The 17,085-nt window shown below is 48.3% G+C and overlaps 3 protein-coding genes and 1 pseudogene across 4 annotated transcripts in view; 2 read left to right on the top strand and 2 right to left on the bottom strand.

Annotated features, from left to right (window-relative positions):
- The window catches only part of LOC309549825, a 40,797-nt pseudogene extending 37,178 nt beyond the window's left edge, over positions 1-3,619 (bottom strand). Inside the window, exon 1 of the transcript in view lies at positions 3,370-3,619. The product of the transcript in view is annotated as an uncharacterized misc_RNA (transcript). The remainder of the gene's footprint in view (positions 1-3,369) is intronic.
- The window catches only part of LOC309550260 (uncharacterized protein), a gene marked incomplete at both ends in the record, with an annotated part of 1,652,360 nt that overhangs the window by 1,421,758 nt on the left and 213,517 nt on the right, over positions 1-17,085 (top strand). The window lies entirely within an intron of this gene.
- LOC309549821 (uncharacterized protein) overlaps positions 1-17,085 on the top strand; it is a gene marked incomplete at its 3' end in the record, with an annotated part of 279,510 nt that overhangs the window by 166,004 nt on the left and 96,421 nt on the right. The window lies entirely within an intron of this gene.
- Positions 1-17,085, bottom strand: part of LOC309549824 (uncharacterized protein) — a gene marked incomplete at its 3' end in the record, with an annotated part of 66,918 nt that overhangs the window by 25,480 nt on the left and 24,353 nt on the right.

The following is a 17,085-nucleotide window of genomic DNA, read 5'->3' as shown; positions in this document are numbered from 1 at the left end:
ACTCCTGTCACGGACAGCCTAGAAACTAAGGGAGCCGCATCCAGAGAGGCATCACAGGCAAACTGCAACCCCTGGACTAACTGGTCCGCCAGCTCCTCAAGGAAGCTGTTCCCCCTCCAGATCCTGGCGCAAAACTTGCCCACCCTGTTAAGGTCTGGGAAACCAATGCTATTCAGCCCCGAACCGGCCACAGTAAACATGTGGTGGACTAAAGTCTCGGCTCTCCTGTCAAAGGGGTCTATGACTGCAGTAGAAGAGGAATCATCCTCACTAACAGAGCACTCAAGGTACATGGACGCAGACCCAGTAGGGTCGCTACATACTAAGCTCACCCTGAAACATAACAGTCAGGGGAGACTGCCAACTGTGATCCCTCAAGGGGACACCGGCCAAGGGTCCACAAATGGACCACCTATGAGACCCTGCAAAAGATAAGGGGGGTTGCCTTAAGAGCCCACCATAGAGGACATAATAGAACATAGCCCCCATTAAAGGTGGGCCTGCCCACTGTGACGTGGACACGCAAGCAGGGTACTCTGGCTCACACAATAATGGCGGCATGACTGTCACTAAAAATGAAGCGCCACCTGGTTTAAGACAGGTGCCAAGCTAACCATATGGCCCAGCAGGACGCAAGACAGCGCCAAACTCAGCCGCATGGCCTAGTAGGCCAGGACACCAGCCCCAGGGCAGAAGAGGGGAAGGCGGATGTCCACACGGGAGGCAGTGGCTTCAGCCGTCCTCATCAGAATGGGGGTGCTGCGGGGCAAGAGGCATGCTGGGACTAAGGCTGTGACCAGGTCTATGCACCCTCGTGAGATGGTTAACTCGCAGGCCAGACCCTGTCCAGTGGGGCTATGTCACGGCCGATCTAGCGCGGAGCTGAGGCCTGCGCACGCTCAATGGCCGGACTGGGGAGACCTTAAGGATCTAGAACATCCAGTCCCTCACCCAGTCCAGCAGTTGATTGTAATTCTCACAGGAACAGAAAAAATGGTAGGACCAGAAATCCCAGCAAGGAACTAGGTCCTTACTCCTGACTAGGCAGAAGAAACTGAATGCCTATAGCAGAGTGTGGGAGTATACCCCCTGGAACTGCCCCATAGGTTTGGTAAAGCTTTTTCCTGCCTCATGTCCTTCTCCTGTATGGGGCAGCATAACCCAATGGCTAAGAAGATGCTGGAGCTGTGTCCTTCAATGAGCGAAAGAGAAATCAGCTTTATTATTGTGACATCACCTTCAAGCACTGAAGAAAGAGTGTGGCTGCCGTAATACTTGCAACGCAAATGCTCAGAAACACGTCGCATTCCAGTGATGCATTTTGTCCTTCGCTGCTGAGCCACCAGCGTCTCAAGCCTCGATCTAAGTGTATATCCACCATATGGCCGGCTTCCTCATAACGGTGACCAGCAAGGTGAACCCTGCATTGCGCTGCCAGTGAACGGACTTAACGTCCACGGATGACCCTTGGGACAGCCTTACTATTATGAAGTGCCTGTTCTTATCTCCAAACATGTGAGTTGCCAATTATATACTATACAATAAATCGGTTTTAAATTCTGCACTTAGAGCCGCCCTCCCTCTTGTTTATACCGGCAGCCTTGCAGGAATATGGCTTCTGTTCCTGTATTGATGGCAGCCCTAAGATATTGGCCTATCAAGTGCACTCCACCAAGTATATGGACTTCTTTATGGACATTTACCATGAGATTTGTAGCAACTGAGCCTTACTTTTGTTTTAATCTTTGTTTCCACCAACCTTGTAACAATGAGGGATGGTGTGATCTTCCTGTGTGGAATCCCGGGAATACAGAGGATGGGGACATCTCTCTGGTGGGTTCCTGGTAGAAGGTGGCTCCATCATAGCCTTGTGTCCTGTAAACTCCTCCATCACTCCATACTCCTCATCCTCCTCTTTATACTCTTCTTTAACATCAATATTATCATCCCCAAGGTTTCCACTCTGAATATATAAGAAAACATTCATTGTAACAAACATGCTGTATATAAATTAGAACTACCAATAATTGTTCCTCATCTACCTGATGATGGTGAGGGATGGTGTGACCTTCCTGTGTGGAATCCCGGGAATACAGAGGACGGGGACATCTCTCTGGTGGGTTCCCATTACTGGATCCATCTGTAGGAAACACACACACTGACTGAATACATTGTTTCTATGTGTTTATCAGATGATGGGGGATCTAGGTGGACCCTCCGTACTGCTCTCTCCTTTACAATAAAGTCTCCTCTTACCCAGTGATGTGAGGGGCAGCTGATTCTCCATCATGATGTCGGCACCGCTCACCTCTCCTGTCAGCAGCTCGATGATCTCTCTGGTGACTTATAGAATCTTCTTTTTATTTCTCTATTCTATCAGGGAGGGAGGTGGAGGCAATGTGATGGTCATATGATCTCCAGACTTCACAGGAGGAAAACTCTAAATATGAACACAACGACTAAAATTAAATGACATTCCCAGAATCCTCCTCACCTCTCCGGTCAGGTTTGTGTTTTATTAACCGCTTGCCGACCGCCGCACGACTATTTACTGCGATGGTCAGCCCCCTACAGGCAAAACGATGTAGGACTACGTCGCTCACATACGAGCCTCTAGGGGGCCGAGCGCGTGCCGCCGGAGGCACGCTCCCGCCCCGCTCGCTCACTGTCATCCCCGCGCGAGTGACCGCCGGTTTAGATGTCCGCTGGCCACCCGCAATCTCCCGCTGCAGAGGGAGAAAGGCAGGCGGCTAATGTAAACAAAGCCGTCTGTCATTCTCCCTGATCTAACTGCAGAGATAATATGATCCTGCTATGTAGGATCGTATGTTTCTGTGGTTACATCACAAGCCACGCCCCCCACAGTTAGAATCACGCCCCTAGGGATACATTTAACCCACTGATCACCAATAAAGTTAACCCTTTCCTGCCAGTGTCATTTTTACAGTAACAGTGCATATGTATAGCACTGATTACTGTAGTAATGTCACTGGTACCCCCAAAAGTGTCAAGGGTCCAATCTGTCCGCCGCAATGTCGCAGTCCAGCAACAAAAAAAAAAAAATTGCAGATCGCCGCCATTACTAGTAAAAAAAAAAAAAATAAATAAAAATTGCATAAATTTTTCCCGTAGTTAGTAGACGCAATAACTTTTGCGCAAACCAATCAAAATACGCTTATTGCGGGGGGAGGAGTCAAAGATGGCGCCGGGAGCAGACGTGTGCTAACTGAGCTCCCGACTCCGGCGTCTATCCTTACAGTTCACCCACGTAGACTCTCCTGGTGATCGGCTGCAAGCACCCTCTGACGTTGGAGTCCGGGGAAAAAGGTGGAAGGCGGGCTGTCTAGCGGTACTTGTACCGGCTGTTACCTTGCCGTTGCCTTGCCTTGCTGTGTCCTGTGTGCTGTGTGCGGGCTGCTCTCTGCTCTCTGGTGTCCTGGCGGTTCGTGCTGGGCGGCTCGTCTGTTCCTTCCGCCCTCATTCGTGCCTGCTCTGAGGTGCTGGACGCTGGAGGGCTGACGAGGGATGACGAGGCGGCTGACGAGGCGGTGACCGGGGCTGGCGAGATCAACTGGAGTGGCGGTGACCGGTGTGAGCTCCCGCGGTGTGCGGACTGCATGTCTGCTGGAGGGATGGTGAGCTGGTGTGCTGGGTGACGTCCTGTGGATCTGCTGCTTGGTGCCTTACTCTGGAAGTATAGAGGAGCAGACCTGCCCACTAGTAGCAGTAGCAGTAGTAGTTATCGGACTGCTTACACTGGCTGTTTTTTTCTATTCCCCTGAGGACGCTAATAAAGCAGTGAGTAAATGCTTAAAATGGATATAGGTCCCTCTTCACTTATTTAAACGGCTCCCTTTCTGCCTTTTTTTTTTTTTTTCTTCTCAAGTCTACTCCATATTATATCTCCAGCCTCCTATATCAAACATCTTAGTAAACTTCTGATCACATAAGGTTAAGCGAGAGATATAAATACCGTATGCAATATAATTAATAAAGCAGATTGGAGCAGATTGGAGCAGATTGGATGGGCCTAAAACCTCCCGAATTTTTCCAGCTATAGTATATTAAGGAAGGGGAGAGGAGGGGGAAAAGAAAAGGACTGGGACGTTTGAATACTTTTTTCTCCCTTTTTTGCCCCCCTTTTACCCCCCCTCTTTTTTTTTTTTTTTTGGGAGGAATGCCCAAAAATAAAGGGGGTGTACAGACACGCCGTGCAGTCGTGACATCACCGTCTAAGTCTACGGTAACTATGGTGTCTCAGACCGAACAGACAACAGTGATCAGGGAAGTAGAACCGCCTGCAAGTTTAGAGACACTCATGCATGCCATAGTAGACTGTAAGACGGCCCTGACCTCTAAAATTGATTGTGTACAATCAGATATTGGACTTATCCGTAAAGATATGGACAATTTCCGAGATAGAGTTACCGAGATGGAAATGCGGGTTTCAGAAGTAGAAGACACACAGAAAGGTTATAACTCGGATGTTCAGCTGCTCAAAGCCAGGGTTAAGCAGCTGGAAATAAGAGCAGAAGATGCAGAAAACTGCAATCGTAGGAATAACTTACGGATTATAGGTCTTCCGGAGGGGTCTGAGGGTGCAAACCCGGTGACCTTTATTGAGCACTTACTTCCGACCATCCTTCCAGAAGCTAAATTCTCTCCTTTTTTTTCAGTGGTACGTGCACATCGGATACCAGGGAAGCGAGGGCCTCCTGGCTCTCCTCCACGCACCTTTATTCTGAGGTTCCTTCACTATGGTGACCGGGACACTGTTTTACGAGCAGCCCGCTCTCAGGGTGAAGTGAAATACGAGGGTGGTAAACTTTTTATTTTTCCAGATTATTCTGTTGAAACACAGCGTCAGAGGAAGTCATTTGATCAAGCCCGTTCTAAGTTAAGAGAAAAGGGGTTGAAATATAGTACTCTGTTCCCAGCTAAATTGCGGGTACAAGATGGTGAACATGTGCGTCTCTTTTCCTCCCCAAAAGAGGTGTTATCCTGGCTTGAGACATACAAGTAAGACTGAAACTGAACCCTTTTTTTTTCCTTCCTTTTGGCCTCTCACAGTTTGCTTTCCCAAATTTCACACGACAGTTGGGTGAATCAAGATACAAGTTTTTTTGTTTTTTTTTCCTTATCCTTTTTTGAACGCCGGAGTCTTCTCCCTCCCCCCCCCTTTTTTTTTTTCTTCTAAGGGGGGGGGGGGGGTAATATAGCGCCTCTTTTTTGACACTTACCCCCTAGGGTGGACTATGAGGTCCGCGGTGGGTGGGATACAAACCCTCTCCAAATTTGGGGAGATGGGTGGGGTGGGGGGGATGGGGATGTTTGAATCATTACTCTGTTATTGTATTTATTGTATTTTTCAGTTGTTTTCCCTTTTTTTTTTTTTTTTTTTTTGGGACATTGGCACACAAATATATATTATTATATATATGTTGTATACACTGTTTTATGAGCGGATATGGAATCTTTAAGGGTGATTTCTTGGAACACTAGAGGTTTGAATTCCCCGCAGAAACGCTCTTTAGTATTTCAATATTTAAAAGCGTTTAATCCCCACATATCTGTCCTGCAGGAGACCCACTTGTTGGGTACCCGAACGCTGGCTCTTAAGAAACCATGGGTTGGGCATCATTACCACTCTACGTTTTCTACGTATGCTCGTGGAGTCAGCGTTCTTATCCACAAGTCTCTCCCGTTCAGACTAATGGGTCTTTCCCTGGACCCGGATGGACGATTTGTTTTGCTCAATCTGCAGATATCATCTTTTACTTTATTGCTGGTAGGGTTATATATACCTCCGCCGGCTTCAGTCAGGCTGTTATATAAAATTTTTAAAGAAATTGCAAAATATGAGAATGATAACATACTTATTGTGGGTGATTTTAATATGGTTCCAGACCCGAACATGGATAGAATGACTGGAGATTCTTCCACCAGATCGGACCTTGCTGTATGGGCTGAGACCTATGGGTTGACAGACCTATGGCGTTGGCACCATCCCCATGCTAGGGAATATACCTGCCACTCCGCCACTTATAAATCCTTTTCTCGAATTGACTTAATGTTTGCAGGTGGGTCATTACTATCTCGGGTGCGGGAGATTCGGGTTCTTCCTCGTGGGATCTCTGACCATGCTCCACTTCTCTTAAATATGGAATTATCTGGTAACCCCTCTCATAGACTATGGCGTTTATCCAGATATTGGATCTCTGATTCTGATATAAACCCTTTAGTCGAACCCCAGATAGCGGCCTTTTGGGAGATAAATCCGGGCACGTCATCAGTGGCTATGGTCTGGGACGCTTTTAAGGTTTGCACCCGGGGGTATTATCAGACAGCTATTGGGAAGATCCAACGATATAGGCGAACAAATCTACTGCAAAAAGAAAAGGAAGCTAGAGATATGGAAAATCTATACATACAAACTAGAGACCCCACTCACTATACACGATTTCAATCCTTGACTAGGGAGGTAATGGAAATACGCACAGCCCTTACACAGAAAAAACTGCTTTCTCAATCTCAACATATTTTCGTACATGGAGAGTATAACGGTAAAATGCTGGCGCAAATTTCTAGGGAACAGACAAGTGGGTATAGTATAGCACATATTCAGGATCAATCAGGTACTCTTCACTCTAACCCAGAAACTATTAATCATAACTTCACTGATTATTACCGGGCCCTATATAATACTAGGGTTAATTATTCAGGAGATGAACTCGATCATTATCTACAGGCAGTGGACTTTCCAGTTTTAACTGGTAGAGATAGGGCCAAATTAGACGCCCCTATTACTCTTTTGGAGATCCAGGAAGTGGTGGCCTCCCTACAGCCCGATAAAACACCAGGACCGGATGGAATTCCTGTTGAATTCTATAAGGCCCATATGGACCTTTTGGGCCCGCATTTATTAGCCACTCTTCTAGGATCTCTAAATGATGGGGAACTCCCTAAAACAATGAGCGAAGCGATTATTGTTGTGATCCCTAAACCAGGGAAGGACCCATCATTATGTTCATCATACAGACCTATCTCTTTATTAAATGTTGATGGGAAGATCCTTTCAAAAGTCTTGGCCACTCGACTTAATAGTGTTATTACAGGCTTGATTCATCCGGACCAAACTGGATTTATACCTGAACGGGGCACTGATATCAATATCCGGAGATTGTTTACACATATGGCCTTGGCGTCGGGGGAGGGAGCAGGTGTGGTCGCCTCCCTCGACGCCGAGAAAGCATTCGATTCTGTTGAGTGGCCATTTCTTTGGAGGATCCTAGCTAGCTTCGGGTTTGGCCCTAATTTTGTCTCATGGATTAAGCTTCTCTATGAGAACCCTACGGCTAGAGTCCGCACTAATACATCTCTGTCGGATAAATTCCCTCTACTGAGGGGTACCCGACAGGGATGTCCGTTATCCCCAGCCTTGTTTGCCTTGGCTTTGGAGCCGCTCGCGATTAAGTTGCGAGCGGACCCACAAGTCCGAGGCATTAAGGTGGGAGTCATTGAAGAGAAGTTGTCTTTATATGCAGACGACACCTTGATATATTTGGCGGATGCTTCCACATCATTACATAGGGCCTTACAATTATTTGACATCTTTGGTCGTTTTTCAGGTATAAGTATTAATTGGTCTAAGTCCGTCCTCTTTCCACTACACCCATCGATACCTTTAATCGATACTCAGACACCGTTGAAATGGGTACAGGATATGGTGTACTTAGGCATCAAAGTGGGCCCAACATTGGAGGTGTACCAACAAAATAACATTGACCCTTTAGTTTTACAATTAAATAAAAAGTGTGCGTCTTGGCGCATGCTTCCCTTGTCCCCCGTTGGCAGAATTAATTTAATAAAAATGAACTATCTTCCGAAATTTTTGTATCTTTTTCGTAATTCCCCCATTGATATGACTAGAACCTTTTTTTCGAGATTAGATAGTATTGTAAAAACTTTTGTATGGGCTGGGCGAACTCCACGAGTCGCAAGGCGCACGCTATATCTTCCTCTTGCAAGAGGAGGTTTAGCGCTTCCTAACTTTAAATTGTATTTTTGGGCGGCTGTTCTGGTGACGGTCCGGTGGTGGTTCTCCCAGCCCAAAACTAACTCCGCAGTTACACTAGAAGCAGCACTACTGGGTTCATATGCGGCCCTTAGTAATCTTGTTTTTCGGGGTGAACAGGCACATCCTCAAATAACCAGTCTGATGAAGACTGTGCTGCGGATATGGACTCGGGCGCGGGTGATATATAACACACCATTGCATATATCCCCCCACACTCCGTTGTGGGGTAATCCTAATTTAAAACATCTATATCATCTCCCTGATCCACAGGTATGGGCTGCTAGAGAGATTTTGACTATGAAACATGTTATTAAGGATGGAAGACTTCAGGGCTTTAATGTTCTTCAGTCTACCCATTCATTACCTCCCACCATGGGGTTTCGTTACCGCCAGCTTAGTCATGCTATGCGGGCTCAGTTCCAAGGCCCTGTTGTCCTGGAATCAGACCCCTTGGAGAAAATGTTAACTTTTAAGGTAATAGGGAAAACTCTCTCTGCTATATATTCCATACTCTCAACAGATCATAGTCAATCCTCTGAGAAAACCTATAATAAATGGAAGGAGGACATTCCAGATCTGACTATTGAAGAGTGGGAGGACTCGGTGAATAATTATATCCCTTCAATGATAGCGGCCAGGGACAGATTTATACAACTTAAATTCTTACATAGAGCATATTATACGCCGCAACGTCTTGCTAGGATATATCCCATGAAAGATCCCTTGTGCATTAGATGTGGGCATGGAATAGGTACATTCTTACACATTGTTTGGTCGTGCCCCGACCTGGCAACCTTTTGGAAAGAAGTGACGGACACTATTGGTGAAATCTTTGACATTATGATTCCTTTGGACCCAAAGGTAACTTTATTGAGTAACCTTACAGAACTGGCAGGGGACAAATATGCTAAAAAGTGCATTACATATACCCTGTTTTATGCCAGGAGAGAAATCCTTCTGCGATGGAAGTTACCCGAACCTCCTACCCGATTATCCTGGATAGCTGCCGTTACTAAGACACTTCCATTCTACCGTTTCACATACGGTAGTAGGAATTGCCCAAAAAAATTTGATAAAGTCTGGTCAGCCTGGATTGACGCAGTAGGTGTGCCAATGTCACCTGTTCCATAATGACATAAGTAGGTACTTATTAACTAATTAGATGATAATTAATTTTTTTTTTTTTTTCCTGCTCCTAAACTGGTTTATTGATATTCCCCTTCCCTTCCTCTCCCTAAAGAATTTTTTTTTTTTTTTTTGTGTGTGTGTGTTTCTATGTATGGATAATATTATGTTTTGTGCAGAGTAATGTATTGTATTGGAATATTTGTGTTGTTTATATGTTTAACAATAAAATAAAAATTTAACTGTAAAAAAAAAAAAAAAAAAATACGCTTATTGCGATTTTTTTTTACCATACATATGTAGCAGAAAACAAATTGGCCTAAAATGTTAAAAAATGTTGATCTTTTTTTGTTTATAGCGCAAAAAATAAAAATCGCACAGGTGATTAAATACCCCCAAAAGAAAGCTCTGTTTGTGGGAAAAAAAGGACGTCAATTTCATTTGAGTACAGCGCCGCACGACCGCACAATTGTCTGTTAAAGTCACGCAGTGCCGAATCGCAAAATAGGCCCTGGTCTTGAGCAGCCAAATCCTCCGGGGCTTAAGTGGTTAATAGAGATAAGAGTGATGTCATGTGACCTCCCAGAATCCTCCTCACCTCTCCAGTCAGGTCTGTGTTTTATTAACCACTTGCCGACCGCCGCACGACTATTTACTGCGGCAGTCAGCCTCCTACAGGCAAAGCGTCGTAGACCTATGTTGCTCGCCCCCGCCGCTCTGGGGCATGCTCCCGCGTGCCCCCGGCCCCTCTGATGATCTAATTGGGTTCAGAACCGATCAGTCATCAGGTCCAGGCCAATGATTTTTGGCCTGGACCTGTTGATCGGTCCTGCCCAATCAGATACTGGACTCACCATGCCTCTCAGCAAATAGCTTGGAGTGTCTACTTTGCAAAATTGGGTCATTTGGGGGGTTTTGTGCTATCTTGAAAATTGTGACAGGTAGTGCGGAGGTGAAATGCACAATTTACGCCATTAGAAAACCTGAAGATTTTGATTGGTTTTCGGGGTCCCGTACACAGCTATGCTCCCAAAAAGTCTCACACATGTGGTATCCCTGTACTCAGGGGAAGCAGCAGAATGTATTTTGGGATGTCATGACATACCCATGGTATGTGTGAGCAATTTATCTATTAGTGAAAACTTTGTGTTAAAAACATTTTTTAAAAAATGTAATTTTCCCGAAACTTGTGGCAAAATATAAAATATTCCATGGACTCACCATGCCTCTCAGCAAATATCTTGGGGTGTCTACTTTCCAAAAAATGTGCCATCTTGAAATTTCAGGGCCTCCGAAACTGTGATGGGTAGTGAGGAGTAAAATCAAAAATTTACGCCATTAGAAAACCTGAAGATGGTGATTGGTTTTCGGGGTCCCGTACACAGCTAGGCTCCCAAAAAGTCTCACACATGGGGTATTTCCATACTCAGGAGAAGCAGTAGAATGTATTTTGGGGTGTCATTCCACATATACCCATGGCATGTGTGAGAACTGTATCTTTTAGTGACAAGTTTGTGTTAAAAAAAAATAAAAAATAAAATTTAATTTTCCCAAAACTTGTGGCTAAATATAAAATATTCAATGGACACACCATGCCTCTCAGCAAACAGCTTGGGGTTTCTACTTTACTAAAATGGGGTCATTTGGGGGGGGGGGGGGTTGTGGTATCTTGACATTTCAGGGCCTCCTAAACAGTGATAGGTAGTGAGAAAATGCAATGAAAAATGTACGCCCTTTGAAATTCTGATGGTGGGGATTGGTTTTCGGGGTCCCGTACACAGTTGGCTCCCAAAAAGTCTCACATATGTGGTATCCCTGTACTCAAGAGAAGCAGCAGAATATTATTTGGGGTGTAATTACACATATACCCATGGCATGCATGTGCAATATATCATTTCAATGACAACTTTGTGTAAAAAACAAAAATTTTTTTATTTTGTCATTTTTCAAACACCTATGACAAAAAAATGAAATATTCAATGAGGTCAACATGCATCTTAGGACATTCCTTAGGATGTCTACTTTCCAAAAAGTGGTAATTTGGGTTTTTTTTTACTGCCCTGCCATTTTAGCACTTCATGAAATGAAATAGGCAGTCAGAAATTAAAGCTGCGTAAATTTCAGTATTTACACTTGAGTATTTTGGATATTTTTTAAAAGACAAAGTTGAAAAATGGAATTTTTGTAAAATCTTACCTGTAAAATTCCTTTCTCTGAGTCCTCTGACAGTCGCCGCCTCCTCTAAGTCATCACTGTTGGGTATTGTCTTCCCATCCGCAGGAGTAGCTAGGCATATAGACTTAGTCCAAAGACAAAGACATTAGCATATACACACCCATGGGGGCTGTCCCATCTGGTCAATACCCCCCCCCCCGCATCACCACTCCCACCTCAGTTTGGTAGCATAGCAGTAGGTAATAAGAACCCCAAAAGAGGGGTGGGGGCGGCGACTGTTGGAGGACTCAGAGAAAGGAATTTTACAGGTATGATTTTACAAAAATTCAGTTTTCTCTTACGTCCTCCGACAGTCGCCGCCTCCTCTAAGTCATCACTGTTGGGATGTCCCAAAGCAGTATAGACATGAGGGGTGGGAGACGCAACCGTAGAAAAGGCAATGCAGTACCCACATCAGAGAAGGGAATCTTATATGCACCGTAAGAGAACCAACTGGGCAACAGAACAAACAATGCTCAACAGGAGCAACAGCCCAGGAAAGCAAATACCAACAGCCAGGGACCCAGAAAAAAGGTCAAGGGTCCTTCATGGCACTGCTGCACTGAGAACTTTGCGGCCAAAGGAAGCATCAGCTGATGCCAGAACATCTACTTTGTAGAATTTGGAAAAGGTGTGCACCGACGACCAAGTCGCAGCCTTGCACACCTGGGCCACCGAGGCCCGATGCCAATAGGCCCAGGACGCACTCAAAGACCTGGTAGAGTGCACCTTAACAGGGAAGGGCGGAACCCGTTCCTTCAAGGCATAAGCCTGCTCAATGGTCTGTCTGATCCATTTGGCAATAGTTGCTGCCGACGCAGCCATGCCCTTCCGAGATCCCTCAGGAAGGACAAACAGGGAATCCGTCTTCCGAAAGGGTTCCGTAGACAGGTAAACTCTGATCACCCTGACAACATCCAAGGAATGCAAGGCAATCTCCTTTGGATGTCTAGGCTTCGTACAAAGCAAAGGCAGGACAATGTCCTCATTAAGGTGGAACTCAGAGATCACCTTGGGAAGGAAGGATGGGGGTGGACGCAAAACCACCTTATCCTTGTGAACTATCAAGTAAGGGGAGCGGCAAGACAACGCCGCCAGCTCCGATACTCTGCGAGCCGAAGTGATCGCCACTAGAAAAGCAACCTTTTTCAACAGCAGAGGCAACGATATCTCCCGGATGTTCTCAAAGGGAGCACGTTGTAACACGGACAGAACCAAGTTCAAGTCCCATGGAGGTAAAGGCTCCTTCCCGGGAGGAGCCAAATGTCGCACACCTTGAATGAAGGTGCGAACCAAGGAATGAGACGCCACAGGGCGTTGGAAAAGGACCGCCAGTGCAGACACCTGGCCCTTTATCGTGGCCAGCGCCAGGCGCTGGTCCACGCCAGACTGGAGGAAATCCAACACTCTCGACACCGAGTAAGAACGAGGGGAGAACCCCCTGGACTCACACCAGGTGAAATAAGCTTTCCAGGTACGGTAATAGATCTTACCAGAGGAGGATTTCCTAGCCTTGATTAGGGTAGGGATAACCTCAGGGGAGAGACCCTTGTCCCTCAAAACCTGGGTCTCAACAGCCAGGCCATTAAAGCCAGCGACTGTAAAGCAGGATGGAAGATCGGACCTTGAGACAGGAGATCTTCCCGCAGAGGCAGACGCCACGGAGGCGCCACTGCCAGGTGAACAACGTCGGCGTACCAGGACCAGCGAGGCCAATCCGGAGCCACCAGAATCACCAGGTGCGGTTCTGAGCCCAATCTGCGGAGGAACCGGGATAGTAACTGAATCGGAGGAAAGGCATACATCAGACGATACTGATGCAAAGGGGCCACCAACGCGTCCGCCAACGGATCGCGCGTTCTTGCCACAAACCTTTCCACCTTTTGATTTAGTCGGGATGCGTACAAATCCACGTCCGGGGATCCCCACCTCGCACACAGCATCTGAAAGACCTCAGCTTGTAGGGACCATTCCCCCTGGTCCAGGGTCTGGCGGCTCAGATAGTCGGCCTGCCAATTTTCCACACCCGGAATGTGAACTGCTGAGATCGCCGGGACATGAGTCTCGGCCCAAGACAGAATGTCGGTCACCTCTCGGGCTGCTCGAGCACTCCTGGTGCCCCCCTGGTGGTTGATGTAAGCCACTGCGGTAGCATTGTCCGTCTGTACGCGGACAGGTAGGCCCTGGAGACGGTCCGACCACTGGAAGAGACAGAGTTTGATTGCTCGCAATTCCAGCACATTTATCGGAAGGGAGGACTCCCCCTCCGACCAAGTGCCCTGGGCAGACAGGTTGCCCAGGACTCCACCCCAGCCTGACAGGCTGGCATCCGTGGTAACCACCGTCCACACCAACGGACGGAAGGACTTGCCTTCCGCCACCGACGGGGACTGGAGCCACCACAGAAGAGCCAATTTGGTCTGATGACTCAAGGAGACACTCAGATCCAAGGACTGAGGTAGTCTGTCCCACCTGGCCAGGATCTCCATCTGGAGAGCCCGCGTGTGGAACTGAGCAAAGGGTAACGCCTCGAAGGCTGAAACCATCAACCCCAGGCCCCGCATACAGGTCCTGAGTGACGAGGACAGGTTGTCCCTGAGGGACCTGAGCTCGTCCCGCAAAGTCCGGAGCTTGTCCTCCGGCAAGAACACCTTTGCCTGAGCAGAGTCCAGAACCATTCCCAGGTAGGGAAGGAGAAGCGATGGAGACAACGCCGATTTTTGAACGTTGATGGTCCATCCGAACTCCTGGAGCGTCTGTACCGTGATGGACAGATCGCGCACAAGGTCCTGGCTGGCACATGATCTCAGAAGGAGATCGTCCAGGTAACCCAAGACCGCAATGCCCTGGGCCCTCAGCAGGCCCAAAACCGGCGCCAACACTTTGGTAAACACCCTTGGTGCCGAAGCGAGACCGAAAGGTAACGCCACAAACTGGTAGTGATCCTCCGTGATAGCAAACCAAAGGTACCGCTGATGACCCTCGAAAATGGGGATGTGCAGGTACGCATCCTTCAGATCTATCGAAGCCAGGAATTCTCCTGGACTCAAGGACGCCACCACCGAACGGAGAGACTCCATTCAAAACTTCCGAACACGCACAAAGCGGTTCAGCGCTTTCAGGTCCAGAATAGGACGCACTTTGCCCTCCTTCCTGGGCACAGTGAACAGTTTCGAATAAAACCCCCGAAACCTGTCCCGGGGGGCACCGGGACAATCACTCCTTGAGCAAGCAGGTCCTGCACCGCTTGATGCAAGTCCTGCAGACGCCCCGGAAGCAGATGAAGATTGGAGGGAAAGAATCTGTCCGCCGGCCAGGAAAGGAATTCGATCTTGTAACCCGATCAAACGCTTTCCTGAACCCACCTGTCCGATATCCGGAGCAGCCAAGGTTGGAGGAAACCGCGCAAACGTCCCCCCACCCCTGAAACGGGTGAGGGCGCCCCTTCAGGCAGAGGCGGATTGACCCGCCGAGCCGGCATTGCCAGGCTTCTGCTTACACGCCCAGGGCTTCTTCTGACTGCCCTGGGCCTTGAAGGGCTTGCCCTTGGATTGGTTCCGAAAGGCATGAAAGGACCCCTGATTGGATCTAGTCGCAGAACCCCGCCTGCCTGGAAAATACTTGTTCTTCGGGTTCTGGGGCAGCATAGTGCTCTTGCCCCCCGTGACGCCTTTTATCAGGGTGTCCAACGCCTTGCCAAAAAGGCGGGAGCCAGCATAGGGAAAATCAGCAACAGTTTTCCGTGAGGACTGGTCGGATGACCAGCTCTTCAGCCATATCAGTCGCCGATTAAGCACCGCGACACTAGAGAGGCGAGCCACCAAGGGGGCTTCATTCAAGGCGGCATCACATAAGTACATGACTCCCTGGTGGATCTGAACCACCATTTCCAGCCGGGCAGACGGAACACCATCAGACACGAGATTGCTCCTAAGCATCGTAGTCCAGTCGGCTACCGCCTGAGCCACCAGAACGGACGCGAAGACGGGTTTGAGCAACGAACCCGCCACCGTATAGGAATGGCGCGCGCTAGAGACTCCAACCGCCGGTCCGTGGGATCCCGGAAAACCGGGGTATCCTCAGTAGGAACCGAGGTAGCCTTGTTTAACACGGCCACAGTGTGATCTACCTGTGGAGGCACACACCATCGTGATTCCGTAGCCGGCGCAAAAGGATAAAGCAATTTGAACCGACTAGGTACCAGGAATGGACATTTTAACGTGCGCCACATTTCATTAACAGTGTAATGGAATTCCGCTGGGCAGGGGGAAAACCTGCGCAGACTTGCGGGTCCTGTGCGTCCCAAACGAGGACACAACGCCCGGAGGACAGGGCTCATCCTCTAAATGTAAGGTGTCCTTTACAGACACAATCAACTCATCCATGGTTGCCCGTTCTTCAGGCGACCCCGGGGAGGAGGTATCAACCTCCTTTATCTCAGCCTCCCCCTCAGACCCGGGGGGGTCCAAGGATGATCGGGACCCTTAAAAGGGCACGCTCGCAGCAGCAGCCATATCCCCATCTGAATTAGAAGAGAGAGACAACCTGGGCCTCTTTCTCGCAGCGCGTTCAGACATCAGCATTTCCATATTTGCCACCAAAGTCGCCACCACAGCAGCCAGATCGGGTCGCAGCCGGGCCACAGGAGAACTGGGGCCCACCACTAAAGCTGGAGGAAACTTGCTTTCCTGAGAATCCATTGCTCAAGTTATCAGAAAACAAACTACAGTGCAATACAATGTACTGTTCCCTTTAAGAGCGCTGCGGTGTGCGCAGCCCACCGCTACTGCTACAGTGATAAAAGACCCCAAAAGGAGAAGAGAAACTGAGCCAGAAGCGACAACACAGAGGAAAATTGAGAGTGATAACCTGCAGAGCTCGCAGAGCGTTGGTACCGATGTCCTGCTGCTGATGGAAAGGAAGTGCTGCTGAAGTAGGCTGGACTATATGCCAGACCCTGGGAAAATGGCTGCCCCATAGGGATGCATTGGAGGCTACGCCAAAATGGCTGCCGACATGCGGCCGGACCGATCTTCGACCGCCCACAATATGGCAGCGGATGGCGCCAAAATAACATGCAGGATCGCCCCAGAGGAGCTACACATGTTTGCCCATAGTTAAGATGGCGGACCGTGCGAAAAAACACCGCCGCGGTCGCCGCATAACCAAAAACGTCTGCACCCCCAACAATGCACCTAAGTGACACAGGGACAGGGACCCCCGGGCAACATTACAGTATCTGCACAAGCGATCCCCACAGGGATCGCACAGGGAGTCACCCAGGCACAGACATGGGGAACACACAGACTGCCACCCCAGACAGAGGCCCCACACAGAAGTACTTACCTGTACCAGATGGCGTGGACATGACGCTGCAGCACCGCAGACGAGTCCTGTGAGGTAGCCACCTCACGGCTGCATCCCTGTAGCGAACAGGGATGGGTCGTTCGTAATGCCAGGGCGAACCATGGCTGAACGCTCAATGGCGGGCTGGGGGTCCATCTGACCCTCTGTGCCCTGGAAAACCAGGGCGGTCAGTCCGAATCCCAGCACCGCATGATCCATCTTCATGCGAAGAGAAGACTAACACTAGAAGCTGACAAAATAGACAGCTAGTAAAGTAAGAGAAAAAACTGACATTTTCAAAGAAAATCAAAAGAAAAAGATTA

The sequence above is a fragment of the Pelophylax lessonae genome (assembly GCF_965119305.1).
Source record: "Pelophylax lessonae genome assembly, chromosome: 3".
Taxonomy (NCBI): domain Eukaryota; kingdom Metazoa; phylum Chordata; class Amphibia; order Anura; family Ranidae; genus Pelophylax; species Pelophylax lessonae.
Note: the sequence above shows the minus strand (reverse complement) of the source record. Positions and strands in the feature narration are given on the sequence as shown.